We start from the raw sequence: 18,641 nt of genomic DNA on the forward strand, positions 1-18,641 counted from the left end.
TTTGTCATAAATAGCATAGTCTACCAAATAAGTCGCCTTGGCACACTTTATAGCATGGTATAAGCAAAGGTATTGCCGGTCTATGAATACCTGAAAGTTAAAACATTATTTAGTAGAGGTATTCAGTTCGTATTATTGGCATGGCTTTATACATTATAAGAATCTGATGATATACATTATAATATACAACTAGACTTCAATAATATCTGACAGATGCTTTTTAAATGTTATCTGCTTCACATCACCACCTGCAGATAAACTATCTCAGTTGCCAAGAAAGCAGTCATTGAGAATCGATAAACAAATTGTTATTTGACAAAAACAGGAAATGGAAACAATAGTATAGCATCAGAAGATGGCATGATGTTGATGTAACATGGAAGTAAACAATATATCCACTGAAGCACATCACAACAGCAGCCATATAAATATGCATTAATATACTAGACTTGAAGGTGAAGCAAATAACGGTAAGAAGACCTTCTGCACTAAAGGAGTGTTTTTGTCCTTTTGTATTTCAGCAACAACCCCTTTAATATCCATACCTGCATTGACCACCAATGGTGACTCTCAAAACCTTACCTACCACTCAAAACCAAGTAACCTCAAATCTTAAATACAATAGTATCTGTAAAAGAAGCTAAGTTTTAACATATTGCAGAATGCCAGAAACATGCTTCAGCAAAATCATTTGCATGACAATAATGAAGGAATCATGAGTTAGAATCATACCAGCACAAAAGGCACGAGGCGAGCTGCTATCGACCAAGACACATTTAACCCTCGGGTCCGATTCCCATTCATCCAGATAACTCTTATACTTCACATCCATTTCTGCATCATCCCAACTCAATATCAAGAGCAGAAAAACAATTACCCTACTTAATTCAAAAATGTGATAAATTAGGGGTAAAAAAATGGGATCAAGAGCCCAATTTTTCCCCTTGCCTACAAATTTCAGCACAACATTCCGAATTTTTCATTCTTCGGGTTTCCAGAGCCTAGTGATATAATCAGTAAGCTGAAGCTCCAAAATGATCGAGTAACAGTTCAGAAGCGAATCCATATACGAAAAGAATAAAGAGTACGAAGAAGCAGAAAGAAACCTAGGTTCATGGCGTTGAGAGCTTTGGGACGATCGAGGGTGAGAGGAAAAAGGAGAAAACTCTCTAATTTTAAATAAAAAATTAATTTCAATTATAATGAAAAAGTGATATATGTCACATTTTAATTATAAAATTAATAATATAAAATAAATAATAGATATATTCTCTAATTAGTATAATAACAGTAGCTTATTCAGTCACGTTTCAGTCCATAATAAATTGGGTTAAAAAAAAGAAAAGGGGTAACCTAAAAGCCTTTCATAGTTTCATTCTCTCCATCTTCTCTCTCGTTGGAACTCTAAAGCCCATCTTCCCATTTCATTACCTCCTCGATACCCAACTCTCGCCTTCCTGTCTCGATTTTCTATGTGGGTCTTTCGTCTCCACCGTGTTATCTGTCTTTCTGTCCCTTTTTTCCGTTTCGTTCTGCACGGTGTCGGTGTCATTCTGAAACCTTGGATCTTCGACCCAGTTTTCTTTATCCCCATCTAGTTCGTGTTTCTGGATCCTTTCTTGGATTATACCATCAGTTAGCTCGAGATTTTCGCTCTCTCTCTCTCTCTCACTTAGTGTTTCTCTCGATCTGAAACCCTAGACCTTCATCCTCGGTTTTCTCCTTCGAGTTCCTGTTTTACTGTTTGGATACATTGTACATCTTGATGGACGGATGGTGTAAAATGCTGCAGTGACACCGACGGCAGACATGAAGAGGAAGAAAGGGTTTCTTTGGTTACTCAAAATGCTAGTGCACGCCGAGCAGAATCGGGAGCTGGTCCAGGTGAAGCGCGGGGGCTGGTGACAGAAAAAAATAGGCGAAGGTGTCCGACTTCCATCGACGTTTTCTATCCCAAACGACTCCTCAGAATAATATTGGTATCATCAACGTGTTTTTCTATGGTTTGTTTGATTTTATTTCAAATAAATGCTAATTTACTAATTTTTATATTGTGATATGTTGGTGATGTATAAGAGATGAATTGAGGACGTTGCTAATTTCGGACGGTTCTACTAGAAACAAAAATGGGGTTAGAAAATTTGCAAGAAAGGGAAGTTAAATAATTTTTCTTCTGACCTATTTGTGTATAAACTATGTTAACTTGTGATCGGTTTTTTTCATTTTGCTCACCGATTGTTTGGGTGATTTTGCTTCTTTGTACTTGTGTTCAGGTAGTGAATGAGACATGGGGTTCGAGTGGGAAGCATGCAAGGGACTATACCCTTACACAAGGGCTCTCGGGACAGCATAATTGATGGTGCAAAAGCAGAAAAACGCTATATTTACTTTTAGCTTTGATTTTAATGAGTAAGTGAGGAGTTTTTTGGTCTCTATATTATTTTCTTTTTAGTCGCTATTGTACATGTACATACTTTTTGCTGTTCCTCTTGAAAATACTCTTTTATTTTACATTTTTTATTAATTACTTTTTGGAAATTGTGTATTATTTTTCTTATCATTTGTTTTAATGAAATTTGCAGCTTATGAGTCATTTTTCAATGCTCTCATTATCCTTCAACACAAGTCTCCTGTAATTAAGATATCACTTTATTAGTTCAAGACACTATTTATTTTGTTTTTTTTGTCTTGTATTTGACATTGCATATCTAAGTTTAATGTGCTGATTTTGAGTTGTTGTCAAGTTATGTTCTTTATTTTTTATGTGAGTTGTTCCTCTTTCAAAAGATTTTTTTTTGGCAACCAATATGCATACATTAAGTTTGATTAATAATTATGTACACACTATTAAAAAAAGTACATTATGTGCTCACTATTAAATTATTTCACACTCCAAATGGCCATAACAAGATTCTACACCAACTCCTAATTCATATGATTGATAATTAGTAATTAATACCTAATATTAGTTTATTTGGGCCAGCTTTTAACATTTATGTGTGAACCTTGAAATTCTGGTCCTGCATTGAACAGGTCTGGTGTTGATGAATAGCTTCGAGTGGTGCTCGCTAAAGGTCATTTTAAACAGTGTTTTAAAATAGCGGTCACGACAGCGCTATGGCAGAATGGCGTGGCGGGATTTGGCCTCACCACCATACGTAGGCCACCGCGACGTGCTTATCACGGCGGGGCAAAAGGCACCGCAATTGCGGTGGCGCCATGGCGGTTCGCCATGAGAATGGCGAAAAATGGCGGGTTTTTTTGGATTTTTCAAAAAAAATGGAGGGTAATTGGGTAATTTTGCAAAACCCTAAATGAAAGAGTAACTCACGTTCAGCCGCTGTAGTTCAAAAATGAGCCTTCCTCTCTAAACGTCCAAAATGGCTCTTTTTCTCTGTTCTCTTCCTCTTGTTCGGGTGCTTCGACTTGTTGATGGGGAGAAGAACCACCAATGGGTTATATATATGAAGCAATGGAGAAGGCAAAGGAATGCATCATGAAAACATTTTCTAATGATGTGAGCAAATATTCTGAAGTTTTTAAAATCGTTGACAACAGATGGAATTGCCAACTTCATCGTCCGTTGCATGCAGCTGGTCATTTTCTGAATCCGAAGTTGTTTTATGATAATCCTCGCATTGAATTGGATTTAGAAGTTACAAAGGGATGGTTTGAGTGCATCACTAGATTGGTGCCAAGTATACCTGTGCAAGAGAAGATATTGGAGGAGCAAACACTATATAAGGCCGGCTATGGACTTTTTGGATCATCCTTTGCAAAATCTCAGAGGAAAAAGATTTCACCCGGTAAGATTGTTATAAATTTTACAAAGCTTTATAAATTTAGTTCGATTAAAGGCTTAGACAAATTTATTTTAATTTTATAGCATTTTGGTGGCGAACATATGGGCATGAAGCTCCAAACATGCGAGACCTTGTTATCAAGATCTTGAGCTTGACTTGCAGTGCTTTTGGATGTGAGCGCAATTGGAGTATATTTGAGCATATTCATACTAAGAAAAGAAATAGGCTTGATCATGAAAGGATGGGAGTTTGGTCTTCATAAAGTATAACCAACAACTCATCGAGAGGTACAAACTTAAAGATGAAGTTGACCCTATTGCACTCAATGACATTGATGAGTGTAATGAGTGGTTAGTGGGAGAAATTGGGACTGCCACCTTTCAAGATGATGATAATATGGATGATGATGCTGATTTGGTTCATCAAGATGACAACACTTTGAGTTGGAACCTTGTTTTTGAAGCAATGGGAGGACATGAGCCTATGACATATATGATAAACCACTATTTTATGGTTTATCTTGTGCTCAATTGAGTGGTTCTTATTAACTCTTTACCTACTTATTCATATGATTTGCATTTTTTACATTTTCCTTCCTGATTCTGTGCTATGATTGAAAACATGATTCTTTGGTCTTAATTTTGCTATGTTTAATCCTCTCTTATTACCATTCGATACCTTGATATGTGTGTTAAGTGATTTCAGAGATTACAGGGCAATAATGGCTTAGAGGATGGAAAGTAAGCATGCAAAACTGGAAGGAATACAAGGAACTGAAGGAACTGCTAAAGCTGTCCAGCTTGACCTCTTGGTACTAAATCGATCATAACTTGAGCTACAGAGGTCCAAATGATACAGTTCCAGTTGCGTTAGAAAGCTAACATCCGGAGCTTCGCAATGATATATAATTTGCTATAGCTGCCCTGAATTTAGGTGACGCGGACGCGTAGATGACGCGCACGCGTCGCATCTACGAATTTCAATCCACGCAAACCCGTGGACGACGCCTCCGCGTCACTTTGCCGCAACCTGTACGAACCAGCAGCGATTTTTGGGCTATTTTTGACCCAGTTCTCAATCCATAAAATACAGATTAGAGGCTATAAAGTGGGGGAATGCATCCATACTAGATACAACATACATTTATTCATAATTCACACTTTTCATAGTTTAGATGTAGTTTTTAGAGAGGGAGGCTCTCTCCTCTCTCTTAGGAATTAGGATTAGGATTTCTTTTAAGATTAGGATTTCTACTTCTTCATCACAGGTTCAATGTTCTTTTTATTTATTTTCTCTTTTATTTGTTTATGAACTTTTCATGTTAGGATTTTCTTAATTAATATAATTTGAGGTATTTCAGACTCATGATTGCTTTCTTCCATTTATTATATAAATAATTTAGATTTTTTTCTTTTGGCTTTGGTTGATTAATTGGTAACTCTTGAGTTGTCAAACTCATTGTGATTGATAATTGTTATCTTTGCTGATTAATTTAGATTCCTATAACTCTAGTCTTTTCTCAGAAGTTGACTAGGACTTTAGGTGTTAAATTAATTTGTGCACTTAACTGACCTTCATAGTTAGAGGTTGACTTAGTGGGAGCAAAAATATAATTCTCATCACCATTGATAAGGATAACTAGGATAAGACTTCCAGTTTTCATACCTTGCCAAGAGTTTTATTAGTTATTAATTTATTAATTCCTGTATTTTATTTCTCTTGTTCAAATCTTTTGTAAAAACCCAAAAACACTGTTTTTCATAACCAATAGTAAAACACACTTCCCTGCAGTTCCTTGAGAAGACGACCCGAGGTTTGAATACTTCGGTTTATAAATTTTATTGGGTTTGTTACTTGTGACAACCAAACGCTTGTAAGAAAGGAATTCTTGTCAGTCTAGAAGCTATACTTACAACGCGAATTTATTTGTGAAAAATTCTAGATCGTACGAGAATTTCGTTCTTCAAAATGGCGCCGTTGCTGAGAAATTGCAAACGTGTGCCTTATTATTGGTTATTGTAAATATTTTTCAAAAAAAAATTTCAGATGTTTATTTTTTTATCTTATCTTATCTTAGTTTTAAATTTCAAAAATCTTATCTTTTTTTTTAAAAAATCATATCTTTTTCAAAAATCTTATCTTATCTTTTTTTTTTTCAAAAATCATATCTTTTTCAAAATCTTATCTTATCTTTTTTCAAAAATCATATCTTTTTCGAAATATTTTCTTTTTGTTAGTTTTTATTTTCTCTTACTACCATTAACTCTCACCTCTTTGGCTATGAGTCTAGTTACAATTATGTTGCAGGTAGAGGAGATTACAATGAGAACAGGCATCAAGGTTGGGACAATCAAAGATGAGAGGAGCCACAAGGATTTGATCAACCCTCATGGCAATAACCACCTCCATTGGACTATCAATAACCATTTTGTGATGCATACCAAGATAACGGCTATGGTGAGCGCTCTTTTGATTATCAACAACAACCACCATACGCCTATAAACCCCCTCCTCAATATAGCTTTGGACCACCATACTCACAAGCCCCTTTCCGCTATTCACCTCCATATGACCCTAACCCAAATCCACCATACCAACCACCCTATGAACCGTATGAACCATATATAGAACCACCCCAATTCCACCCCAATTACTCCCAAGAACCACCACCTCAATATACACCATCTCCATATCCATCAATCCAAGAACACTATGATCCTACTTATGATAGCCGAGTTGAACAAGAATCTAGGGATCATCTCAAGGAAACAGCGGAAAAATTTCATGCAACCCTTCGCCAACTGGATCAAGCGATAAATCGATTACCTTCCCGACGTTCGGACATTCAAGGAATCCCCATGGCTTCATGTAGAGAATCTACTGAAGAATGTGGCATGAAGGAGAAGTTAGAAACTCCGGTGGACAGTGAGCAGCACGATTTGGTATTGGAACAATTGGAAGAAGCTACGCCTGCCATTGAAGAGGAAGAAGTGGTTTAAGACTTAGGAGATGCGAAACCTCCATGGGAAACTCAAGTCACAAAGCCCCCTTCTAGGGAGTTTGAATTTGATGTTGAGGAGGATGTACAACCTCCAAGGCATATCATGGTTAAAGACTTTGAAAGGGATGATCAAGAGATGTAATCGATCATTGATGAATTCTTATCTACATTTGAATCCTCTCCCATTGGACTTGACATGGAGACGAAAGAAGAAGAAGCACAACCTCCCATGCCCTTGGTGAACAATGAAGAAGAGATTGAATTGGAAGAAAGCTACCAAGAGGAAGAGGTTGAAATTGAGGAAGCTTACAAAGAGATGGAAGAATTCAAGGAAGAGCACAAGGGAGTGGAGCTTGCAAGTTCATTAGAAACACCTCTCCCAAGGCCATCATCCTTCACAATATTTGAGTGGGTAAAATTCATATTCCTTAGCTTTCTAATCCCACTTGAATATGTGCTACTGGAGACAGATGGTCAACTTAGAGCTCTTTGTGGCATTAAGAGTAAGAGGAAGATGGTCAGTGGTAAGAATTGTCCTGCAAGGTTCATTATGGTTGGAAGCTTTAAGTTTAAACGCAAAGGTTGGTGTATAGCTCAATTGAATGGGTCTAGGAAGTTGTTTGGACGCTTCAGTGAGAATTCTAAGGCTAAACCACCCGGATGGAATCATGATAATCAACTTGAAGACGGGTATAGAAACAAGATTTGGGATCTAGGAATATATGAGGATCAACTTTGGAAGCTCAAAGCTTGTGGAGAACTTCATCAACGCTTGGTGAATTTATTTGGAGATGTTGAAGCTTATTGGAAGTTCAAGCATTGGTGGAAGTTTCAAGATGAGTTCAAGCACAAGCTGCCGTGACAAGGAGCTCGCCAAATGTCCAACTTAAGGACTTTAACTAAAAGTGCTAGGTGGGAGACAACCCACCATGGTATGATCGTCCTTTTTCAGTTTTAATTCTAGTCTATTTTGTTTGTTTTTGAGTTTTGATTGGACCTGGAATCATGCATAACATTCATATTAGCATTGCATTCTGCATACTGCATTATTATAAAAAAAAGAGAGCACGCGATGCGACAGCGTCAATGACGCGTCCGCATCGTAGGTGCCTTAGAAACGAGAAGAAAGGAACAGAGAATCACGCGAAAGTGTGGCTGGAGGCATGCCTTTGGCACAATTTGACTCACGCGACCGCGTCGCTGACGCGTCCGCGTCATGTGGGAAAATGCCTCCCACGCATCCGCGTCACCCACGCGAATGCGTGCCCTGTAAATTGACGTATAAGGATGTATGGCCGAAAGTTGGGCTGGAATTGGGCTGGACTCGTGCAGCAGCACAAGCCCTACCACGCAAACGCGTGCCCTATGCGTCCGCGTCGTTCTTTAAACAAGGCCATCCACGCGATCGCGTCCACCACGCGATCGCATGACCCAAAGTTTTGGCAAAATGAGCTTTTCACCAGAGAGTTGCGCGGCCGCGAGGCTGCACTCACGCTGAAGGCACGAATCACTTCATGCGAACGCGTGACCTACACGTTCGCGTCACTTCATCGAAGCGCTATCCACGCGACCGCGTGCCCCACGCGCTCGCGTCGTCTGCACCGCACAGTTTATCCAAATTAGCCAAATATCTTATCTTTTCTTCCCCAAATCATAATTCTTCTTTTCCTCTTATTTCTTTCTTCCTCCTTTCTTACTTTCTTTTTCTTTTTTCATTGGTGTTAAAATTCTCTTCTTCAATTATTGCATCTTTTCTTGAATTATTCTGGTGCTTCATGACTTGTTTTATTCTGATTGGGTATTATTATTCATAAGTCAGTGCTAATTTTTATAATACTGATATTCTTTTTGCATTGATATGCACTTACACTATCTTGCATTACTCACACTCTCTTTCCCATTGTTGCAACTTTTTCACTATTGATATGCCATTTGCTTCCATTATTTTCTCACTTGCATGTTGTAGCTACCATGTAATTGAGACCTTTATTATTTGGCATTAACACCCATATTTTATTTATGTTCTTATCTTTATTTTTGGGTTACTTTCCTTCTTTTTTCTTTTCTTTCAGGATGGCCACCACAAAGAGAGAGAAAAAGCTTCTTAATGGGGAGACAGGCAAGTCAATCTGCACAATCTATAGAGAAAGACATCAGTTGGAGCAGCCCGTCCACTTGTACATCTTAGCATGCACCGAGAACGGTGCAATCTTTAAGTGTGGGGAGGTCGATACCGATCTCCACGGGTTAGTTATTCTCTTCTCAACACCAATATTCTATTTTCTTTATTTGTTCATTGTTGCATTGCATAATAGATTGCATGTGTAGTTGATTATTTGCATTTAAGTACTACTTGGTTGAAAAATAATAAGTTTCTTTTTAAGACCCTATTTTTGAAAAATTTCACAAATTTAAATTAAAAAAATTAAAATTTTTTATGTGTTAAATTTGTTTTGAAGTTGTAATTGGAACATGATTTTTGAGCTAAAGAACACATAACCCGTGAAAACTTTGAGTGTAAATACATGGTTACATTATTTAAACCATAACTATTTTTTTTCTTGTGTGTTCTCTTCTCTATAATTGCAATATTTGCTTTGTTCCATTCTATATGTCTATTATTTAGTGTATTTACATGCTTGCATATGATTGAGGCCATTACTTGTTTTTGCTCACTTATCCCAAATAAACCTACCCTTTTATGTCACCCTTGTTAGCCACTTTGAGCTTTTTAATCCCCTTCTGTTTCATAACCACATTACTAGCCTTAAGCAGAAAATAAATAAAAATTTCAAGTTGAATCATTGGTTAGCTTAAGATAGATATTGTGTATAATTTAAGTGTGGGGAATTTCATGGGAACATGGGATGATAGAAAAAGTAGGAAATTAAATTGTTATTTGAAAATTTGGGAAGCATGCTCATATAAAATCAAAATAATTAAATTACCATGTGCATTGAAAAAAAAATTATTAAGTAATTAAATAAGGGGATACAAAAAAAATATATATTATCCCAAATGCAAAATAAAAAGAATCAATGCACATGGGACAAAATTCAAAAATAAGTTTGATACATGAGCATGTAATACATAAGTGGAAAAAATTTGGGTAGCTAGGTAAAGCATTTTAAATTATATAAAGTACGTATATGTTAGGTGAGATCTTAGACCAATCAAGGATTCACTTTGTTAGCTCACTTAGCCTTATATATATATATATATATATATATATATATATATATATATATATATATATATATATATATATATATATATATATCCTTACCTTTACCTCAACCCCATTACAACCCTGAAAAGACTTCATGATGTTTGCATTGGTATGCTAAATATTTGTTGATTGGTTAGATGAAGAACAAGGTTTAGAAAGCATGACTAAGGAAGAGTAGAGTGATTGACCCTAGACACTTGAGCGATTAGAGTGATATACACTACCAGTGAGGGTTCAATGCTTAATTCTATGTTCCCTACTTTCATGAGCTATCTTCTTACAAGTTTACTTGCTTTTATTGTACGATTTGAATTAGTGAAATTCGGTTCATATTTGTCTTGGAGAACTTATTTACTTTTAACCAAGTAGGTAGAAACATTTTGCATGTAATTGCATTCATATAGATAGGCTGCATTGCATACTCTCTATCATTCCTCTTCACTCCTTTATAGCTTCTCTTGAACTTAGCATGATGACATGCTAATGTTTAAGTGTGGGGAGGTTGATAAATCACTATTTTATGGTTTATCTTGTGCTCAATTGAGTGGTTTTTATCAACTCTTTACCCACTTATTCATATGATTTGCATGCTTTACATTTTCCTTTCTGATTCTGTTCTATGATTGAAAATATGCTTCTTTGGTCTTAATTTTGCTATGGTTAATCCTCTCTTATTACCATTCGATGCCTTGATATGTGTGTTAAGTGATTTCAGAGATTACAGGGCAGGAATGGCTTAGAGGATGGAAAGAAAGCATGCAAAACTGGAAGGAATACAAGGAACTGAAGGAACTGCTAAAGCTGTCCAGCCTGACCTCTTGGTACTAAATCAACCATAACTTGAGCTACATAGGTTCAAATGATGCGGTTCTAGTTGCGTTAGAAAGCTAACATCCGGGGCTTCGGAACGATATATAATTTGCCATAGCTGCCCCGAAGTTAGGTGATGCGGACGCGTGGATGAAGCGCATGTGTCGCATCTGCGAATTTCAATCCACGCAAACGCGTGGACGACGCCTCCGCGTCACTTTGCCGCGACCTGTACGAACCAGCAGCGATTTTTAGGCTATTTTTAACCCCGTTCTCAGCCCAGAAAATACAGATTAGAGGCTATAAAGTGGGGGAATGCATCCATACTAAATACAACATACATTCATTCATAATTCACATTTTTCATAGTTTAGATGTAGTTTTTAGAGTGGGAGGCTCTCTCCTCTCTCTTAGGAATTAGGATTAGGATTTCTTTTAAAATTAGGATTTCTACTTCTTCATCACAGGTTCAATGTTCTTTTTATTTATTTTCTCTTTTATTTGTTTATGAACTTTTCATGTTAGGATTTTCTTAATTAATATAATTTGAGGTATTTCAGACTCATGATTGCTTTCTTCCATTTATTATATAAATAATTTAGATTTTTCTCTTTTGGCTTTAGTTGATTAATTAGTAACTCTTGAGTTGTCAAACTCATCGTGATTGATAATTGTTATCTTTGCTGATTAATTTAGATTCCTATAACTCTAGTCTTTTCTCAGAAGTTGACTAGGACTTTAGGTGTTAAATTAATTTGTGCACTTAACTGACCTTCATAGTTAGAGGTTGACTTAGTGGGAGCAAAAATATAATTCTCATCACCATTGATAAGGATAACTAGGATAGGACTTCCAGTTTTCATACCTTGCCAAGAGTTTTATTAGTTATTAATTTATTAATTCCTATATTTTATTTCTCTTGTTCAAATCTTTTGTAAAAACCCAAAAACACTGTTTTTCATAACCAATAGTAAAACACACTTCCCTGCAGTTCCTTGAGAAGACGACCCGAGATTTGAATACTTCGGTTTATAAATTTTATTGGGTTTGTTACTTGTGACAACCAAACGCTTGTAAGAAAGGAATTCTTGTCGGTCTAGAAGCTATACTTACAACGCGAATTTATTTGTGAAAATTCTAGATCGCACGAGAATTTTGTTCTTCAATATACTAGAAGACAACAAAATAGAAAAAGAAAAGAACCTGCAACTGCAAGAGGTGGTGCAAAGGGTGGACCAAGTGGGTCTAAGGCTTCAAAAAAAGAAAAAGAAAAAGCAGTAATTGTGGAAGAGGAAGAAGAACTAGAATTTGAAGATGAAGAGGATTCTGAAAATGAAGAAGAACAAGAAGAGGAGATTCAATTCGATGATACTGAATCAGAGGATGATGAGGGGGTAGAGGGACACGATAATAATCGTGTTAATTTGGATGAATTTGATGAGAGCTAGAATGTAGATGGCTTATAGTTTTTATGTTTTATGTCTTTTATTTTATGGCTTGCTTATGACTTTTGAGTTATGATTTGAACTTGATGTTATATTTATTTGCTAAATTTGCCACTATATTTGCTATATTAATTAGATGTTTTATGACTAGAAAGTTGCTTATATAGATTGATTTTATAGTTTATTATATTTGTAATTTTTCTGCATATTTTTTTGCACATATATGTGTATTTTAGGTAATCCACCATTTCCGCCATTTTTCGCAACGCCATCCGCTATAACTTTATGGCGGATTTTTGGCTCACCGCCATTAGCCGCCGTCCGCAATCAAAACTATGATTTTAAAGTTACTTGATTGGTAAATTATTGTGTTTTAGTTCCAATTTGATGGTGTTAAATATTAGTTCTTCGTATATGCCCAATTTGGTACTTGGATATTAAGAATACGATATTTCTGGTCATAAGTTTTAATTTCAGGAAGAATTTCAACTTGCACTCGTCAGGAATAAAAACAAGAGAAATCTGTTTGCGGATGTAGTTTGTAACGTTGATCTAATCATCTATCTATGATTTGAAACTGTTTAATGTTAACTTTGTTTCATGTTTAAATCTCCTGCTAATGCATGGTCACTTTTGTTTTTCCTTTGTAGAGTTTTTATCTATTTGATCTTAAGAAAAATGGTGTTATTGAGTTTGGAGATTTCTGACAGTTGAGTGTATTTCACCCAGATGCATCCATTGAAGATAAGATAAAATGTAAGGTAGAACCCTTACATAATAATGATTCATATTCAAATCTCATACCTTCTTTTTTTTTCCCTTAAGAATCATATGCATGATTATTATATCGGACTGAATAAATGGGTTATATTTAATTATTCTCTTTCTTCCTTGTCTGTCCTTCTATCCCGCGATTTTTACTACACATCTCTATCTGTATATCTATTGCTATTAGCTTACGGTTTGGAGAGAAGATTACTGGTAGTAGTCACGACGAAGATCTTTCATTAGATATCAGAGGTCAGTAGAGTTTACACTAATTCAGAGTTGTATTGTGTTCACTGTCTCATGTGTTTGAATGTCCAATTTCAACTTTCCATATATTATTTGCTTGATTTTTTTCTTCCAAAATAAAGAGTTTATCTATTTTAAAATTAAAATTTCTTAATTGAGATGTGTTTATAAATAGAGACAGTACTCATGGATTGATTCAGAGTTTTCTCACTTTTCTCTGGCCCATTGTATTATTTTTTTAATAGAGTTTGTTTTATAAATTGTAGTCTGGTTTTTCCTTCATCTCTTTTATCCCATTTTAAAATAAGAATTCCCATGAATATGATAAATAAGATTAATCCTGAAAAGAAAATATGGACTCTTAAGGTAAGGATGAGTAGGCTTTGGACTATTTCCAATTTCAGTGGTCAGCTCCTCCTAAATTCTATGGAGTTGATTTTAATTGATAAATCTGTGAGTTCTGATGTTTCAAGCATGCCTTATTTAATATATTATGGTATAATCTTATTTTGTTTTAAATGCATTGTTCTTTGGTTGATTTGGAGTGTTTTTTTTGTTGTGTTTATAACTCTTAAACGTGAAATTTAACATGTTATATCCTTATCTCATGCTTACTTTAATCTACTCCTGGATTTATTTGTTCCGTTTGAAAATATTATTTGTATTTAATGTTTGGGTCTTTGTAGTTGTCTTCTATTTTGTAGTTAGAGATCTTTTTTTGCTGTTATTTTATTAATGTGTGCGAATTATACATTTCTTCTGGTGGTCAGTGATACCAGAGTTGATACAAATTGTTTTGTGTATTGTCAAGACTACAAGATACAAACTACTGTTCAAAAACCTATGATTCATAGGTTCAAGCTCTTTCTTGTTCCAAATCAAGGATCATATAGGGCCACTAAGTTCAAATCTTTGATTCCATAGTTTAGGTTAAATATAATTTTATCTCTGTAAATTACTGCTTAATAATACAATTTTTTCTTATATTTTGATTTTTTGATTCCGAATAATTATTTGTAGGGTTGTTAAGTCACCACATAATCATATTACTCATATCACCTTTCTTCTTTTTAAACCATTAAAGTTATTGCTTTATCTATTTTATTTTGAAAAATGATTCATTGTGCCATAAGCTGATCCACTGAAATTCATGATTATTTTGAAAATTTTAAATATGGTTAAAAATTAACAAAGAAAAAAAAGGCAAAGAGTATTTAATTTGTCAGACTTTCAGCACTTTTTAAAATTGTGTGCTTTTTAAATCTTAATATAGAGCTAGATTAGAATGTTATGAGGCTATTAAAAATTTGTATTTTCTATACAAAAATGCTTTCTTGATTTTTTGGAATTGTTGTTTGAGTTGACTTCTTTCTTGTTAGTGATATTTTACAACTCTATACTTCTTTAATTTTATGCCTTTGTGGGTAGGATAGATATTTTTAAGAGTAATGGAATAAGATCATGTGATTTGTTGAATCTGATAGGTTGAAAAAAATTTAGAGACACATAAGGAACCTTTTTATTTTTCATATAGCATATTAAAAATAGATTATATTTGGTGCATTCCAATAGCCGTGGAGTATTCATCCAAGCGTCACTTTCACAACATTTAGGAATAAAGAATAGAAGAGAAAGCAAAAAAGTAAGGTCTTCTATAGTGCGTTCTCTCTCTCATTTAAGTTAAGATTCGGATTAAAAGGTAATGGTCAAAAGATTTGTAAAAACGAGTTGAAGTTGAGGTAAGCATCAAAGTGGTCCCTGAAGTTATCTTCGAGGTTCAAATTAATTCTTGAAGTTAAACATTTGTCTAGATCGTTCCTGAAGTTGATCTCCGGTACTCATAGTGGTCTTTCTGGTGAATTTCGTCCAGCTGGCGCAACCGAAAAGCTGACCTGGCGTCGTTGGTGACACGTTAGCAACCCAAAACAATGTCGTTTGTGGGGTGGCACCAAAAAGACATAAAACGACGTCGTTTTATGCCAAAAAAAACCCCTCCCTCAACGTTACACTAACGTATCGCATCCCACACTCAAACACTCAAACACACAAACACAACACAAAGCAGAGCTCTCTTCTTCTCCGTTACCCTCTTCACTGGCACCAGTGCTATTGCAGTCACCGGAGCGTATTTCGGTGGAGAACCTAAGCTCCAGAGAATCGCCTTCATCATCTGCATCAGACAGAGAGTTGTGAAGACGAGTTTCTCTGATATAGGTACGCAAAAAAAGATATAAATGTGTGGTGAAGTTCTATTTTTTGAATTTTGTTGTTAATCTATTATTCACAAGGGAAAAAATGTTTTCTTGGAGTGTTTTGTGTTGGAATGCATGCTTGTGTTTTGGGGTAGTGGCTAGGGTTTGATCAGAAGGAGGTTTCTTAGTGGTTAGGATAACTAAGGGGGTTTTTGTTAAGACGAAAACTTGTTTTCTATGTCCAAGGGTTTATTGCAGTTACAGTTTTAGTTATGGAGTTAGTAAGTTGGTAATGTGGTTGAAGTTTAGGGAGGCTGATATAAGAATAAAATTTTTTAAATTGCAGATGGGTGATGATTTGATTACCATCCTATTTCACCATGGAGGATCATTCATCACAGATGTTGATGGAGGTGTGACTTACAATGGTGGAGATGTCTCTGAGTTGCCAGGAGTTGATACAGAAAAACTGGATGTCTTCTTTGTCCGAGACTACCACAAGGATCTTGGATATGACAAGGTCAGTCAAACATGGTGGCTGGTTCCTAATAGGATGTTGCAAAATGGTATAAGGGCTTTAACAAATGACAAGAAGCTGTTGGAGATGTGCTTCCTTGGTCAGCAGAACAAGGGAGTTGTTCATGTTTACTATGAACATGGAGTCTCAGAACCTCTGTACATTGAGGAAGCAGAGGCAGTTTCATCTAAAGGGAAGGAGCTCTTGGTGATACAGGATTTGAATCCCACCCCAAACCCCACCACCAATGATAATGCCGAGCCAATTCCCACCACAGCAGCATCTACTCCAACCTCTGCACCAAATGACACCACTATTCCCACCAAAAAATCAGACTCAACTACAAAGCTCCCACCTATTTCAATTACTGTTAGTAAACCAGCAAAAAAAATACGCCCTTACCCCACTGCAACTCCTATGTCAAACCCCAATCCACCCCCAAAAACAGTGACTCAACCCAGTAATACCAAGACGAAAAACCCACCCAAAAAAATGTTGCTCCCCACTGAAATGCCTAAACCATGGTCGAAATCAAAAGAGACCAAGAAGTCTGCTGTACCAAGGAGAGGGAATAGGAATGTAAAATCTGCAGTACCAAAACCATATGGAAGGAGGCCATTAACAAGAGCAGCTGCTAGTGGAACTAGTGTAAGACGTAATGGTAAAGGAAAACAGCCCCAAACAGAACATGTGGCATTGTCTAGCTCAGAGGATTCCTCAGATAGTGAAGCGAGTGATGGTTGTAAGGAGGATGAGCCATATCGGCCTGATGGTGATTTAGTGTCTAGTGAGGAAGATGTGGGTGTGGAGAGAGTAGCAGGAAAGAAAAAAACAAATGTGAAATTCAGAACCAGGATAGATAAGAAAACTTCTAAATAGAAGAGGGCTGTAATGGTTGAGGATGATGGTCCCGTGTGTGCTGACTCAGGCTCTGAGGATGATGCACGTTTTTTTTGGACCAATTCCTAGGTTCGGGTCCATGGGAACATATGATGATGCCCAAGATGAAGGTTATGAGGAATCTGATGGTGGAGACTCATGGCACTCAGAAGAACTGAAGACTCCTCCAAACTCTGAGGATGAATTGGAGGAGGTTGATTCGGATGAGGTTTTCCCCGTGTTTAGAGATGAAGGTAGGTTTGGAGAGCTTAGGCTTGTTGTTGGAATGACATTTACTACAAAGATGGAATTCAAAGAGGCTGTGCGTGAATATTGTATACAGGAGGGTCGGAGGATTTGGTTTAAAAAGAATGATAATGTAAGGATGAGAGCAGTGTGTAAGGATGAGAACTGTGGATGGTTTGTGTATGCTGCTAACAACACTGAGAACAATTGCTGGCAGATCAAGACGTTCAATGATGATCACAGTTGTGCAAGGGAAACCAAAAATAGATTGGCTAATAGGAAGTGGCTGGCCGGAAAATTGGTGAAGAAGCTATGAAAATATCCTAACTTAAGACACTGTGAGGTTGCTCAGTATTTTAAGACAAAATGTGACTTGGAACTAAGCAAGTGTTCACTGACTTGGGCCTTAGGAGATGCTAGGGCTGTTGTGTATGGTGATGCTGCTGCCTAGTATGGGATGGTAAGAGATTATGGGCTGACACTGTTTAGGAGTAACCCAGGCTCTACTGTCACAGTTGGAGTTATCCCTCAGCCCAACCCTGATGATGAACCAATATTTGAAAAGATGTACATCTGCTTGGATGCCTGTAAGAAGGGTTTCTGGCTGGCTGCAGACCGCTCATAGGCTTGGATGGAGCTTTTCTAAAGACCCAGCATGGTGGCCAGATCTTGTCTGCAATTGGACAAGATGCAAACAATCACATATATGTGATTGCATATGCAATTGTCCCTGTTGAAAATACTGAAAACTGGAGGTGGTTCTTGGAATTACTTCATCAAGACTTGGGAGATTATAAGTAAAACAAGCTCTGTTTCATTTCAGATATGCAGAAGGTACGATTTATCCATGTATTTGTTGTTTTGTTGTTGTATAATTTGTATAGGCTGCTCTGATAGTAGCATGAGTAATTGCATAATTTGTATAATTTGTATAGGCTGCTCTGATATAATTTGTATAGGCTGCTCTGGTATTAGCATGAGTAATTGCATAATTGGAATACTTTGTATAGGCTGCTCTGATATTAGCATCAGTAATTGCATAGTTTGTATAATTTGTATAGGCTATTTTGGTATAATTTGTATAGGCTGCTCTAATATTTGTTGTTTTGTTGTTGTATAATTTTGTTTTATATATGCTAAACTGCTGAACTGCTGTGTATATAATGAAATCCTGCTTTGCCTAAATAGATGGACTACTACTCAATGAACTGGTACATATATATTGAACTGATATGTAATGCAACGAACAGGGACTAAATTGATGTTACTTATAAAACTGTAGGGACTAAATTGATGTCACTTATAAAACTTAAGGGACTAAATTGATGTCACTTATAAAACTAAAGAGATCAGTTTGATGCTCGATAACATGTATGTCACTGTTTTCTTTTTTAAATTCAGGGCCTAATCCATGCTGTTAAGGAGGTTTTTCCAGGTGTCCATCACAGATTCTGTGTGTGGCACTTATGGAAGAATTTCAATAAGTAGTCGAAAGATCTCCAGCT

The 18,641-nt window shown here is 36.3% G+C and overlaps 2 long non-coding RNA genes across 4 annotated transcripts; one reads left to right on the top strand and one right to left on the bottom strand.

The window, feature by feature from the left end:
• On the bottom strand, positions 1–1,393 carry LOC112718346 (uncharacterized). Of its 2 annotated transcripts, XR_003160776.3 has the most exons (4): positions 1,107–1,393; positions 733–834; positions 481–545; positions 1–248 (listed from the first exon to the last, which is right to left on the bottom strand). It is a non-coding gene; the product is annotated as an uncharacterized lncRNA (long non-coding RNA). The 2 variants fall into 2 exon arrangements; XR_003814951.2 differs by lacking the exon at positions 1–248 and having other exon boundaries at positions 347–545; positions 1,107–1,187.
• Positions 1,313–5,168, top strand: LOC114925056 (uncharacterized). Of its 2 annotated transcripts, none has more exons than XR_003812954.2 (4): positions 1,313–1,979; positions 2,077–2,409; positions 3,034–3,806; positions 3,887–5,168. It is a non-coding gene; the product is annotated as an uncharacterized lncRNA (long non-coding RNA). The 2 variants fall into 2 exon arrangements; XR_011871588.1 differs by having other exon boundaries at positions 1,347–1,979; positions 2,583–3,806.
• The last annotated feature ends 13,473 nt before the right edge of the window (positions 5,169–18,641 follow it).

This window comes from Arachis hypogaea, chromosome 2 (genome assembly GCF_003086295.3).
Source record: "Arachis hypogaea cultivar Tifrunner chromosome 2, arahy.Tifrunner.gnm2.J5K5, whole genome shotgun sequence".
NCBI classification, from domain to species: Eukaryota; Viridiplantae; Streptophyta; class Magnoliopsida; order Fabales; family Fabaceae; genus Arachis; species Arachis hypogaea.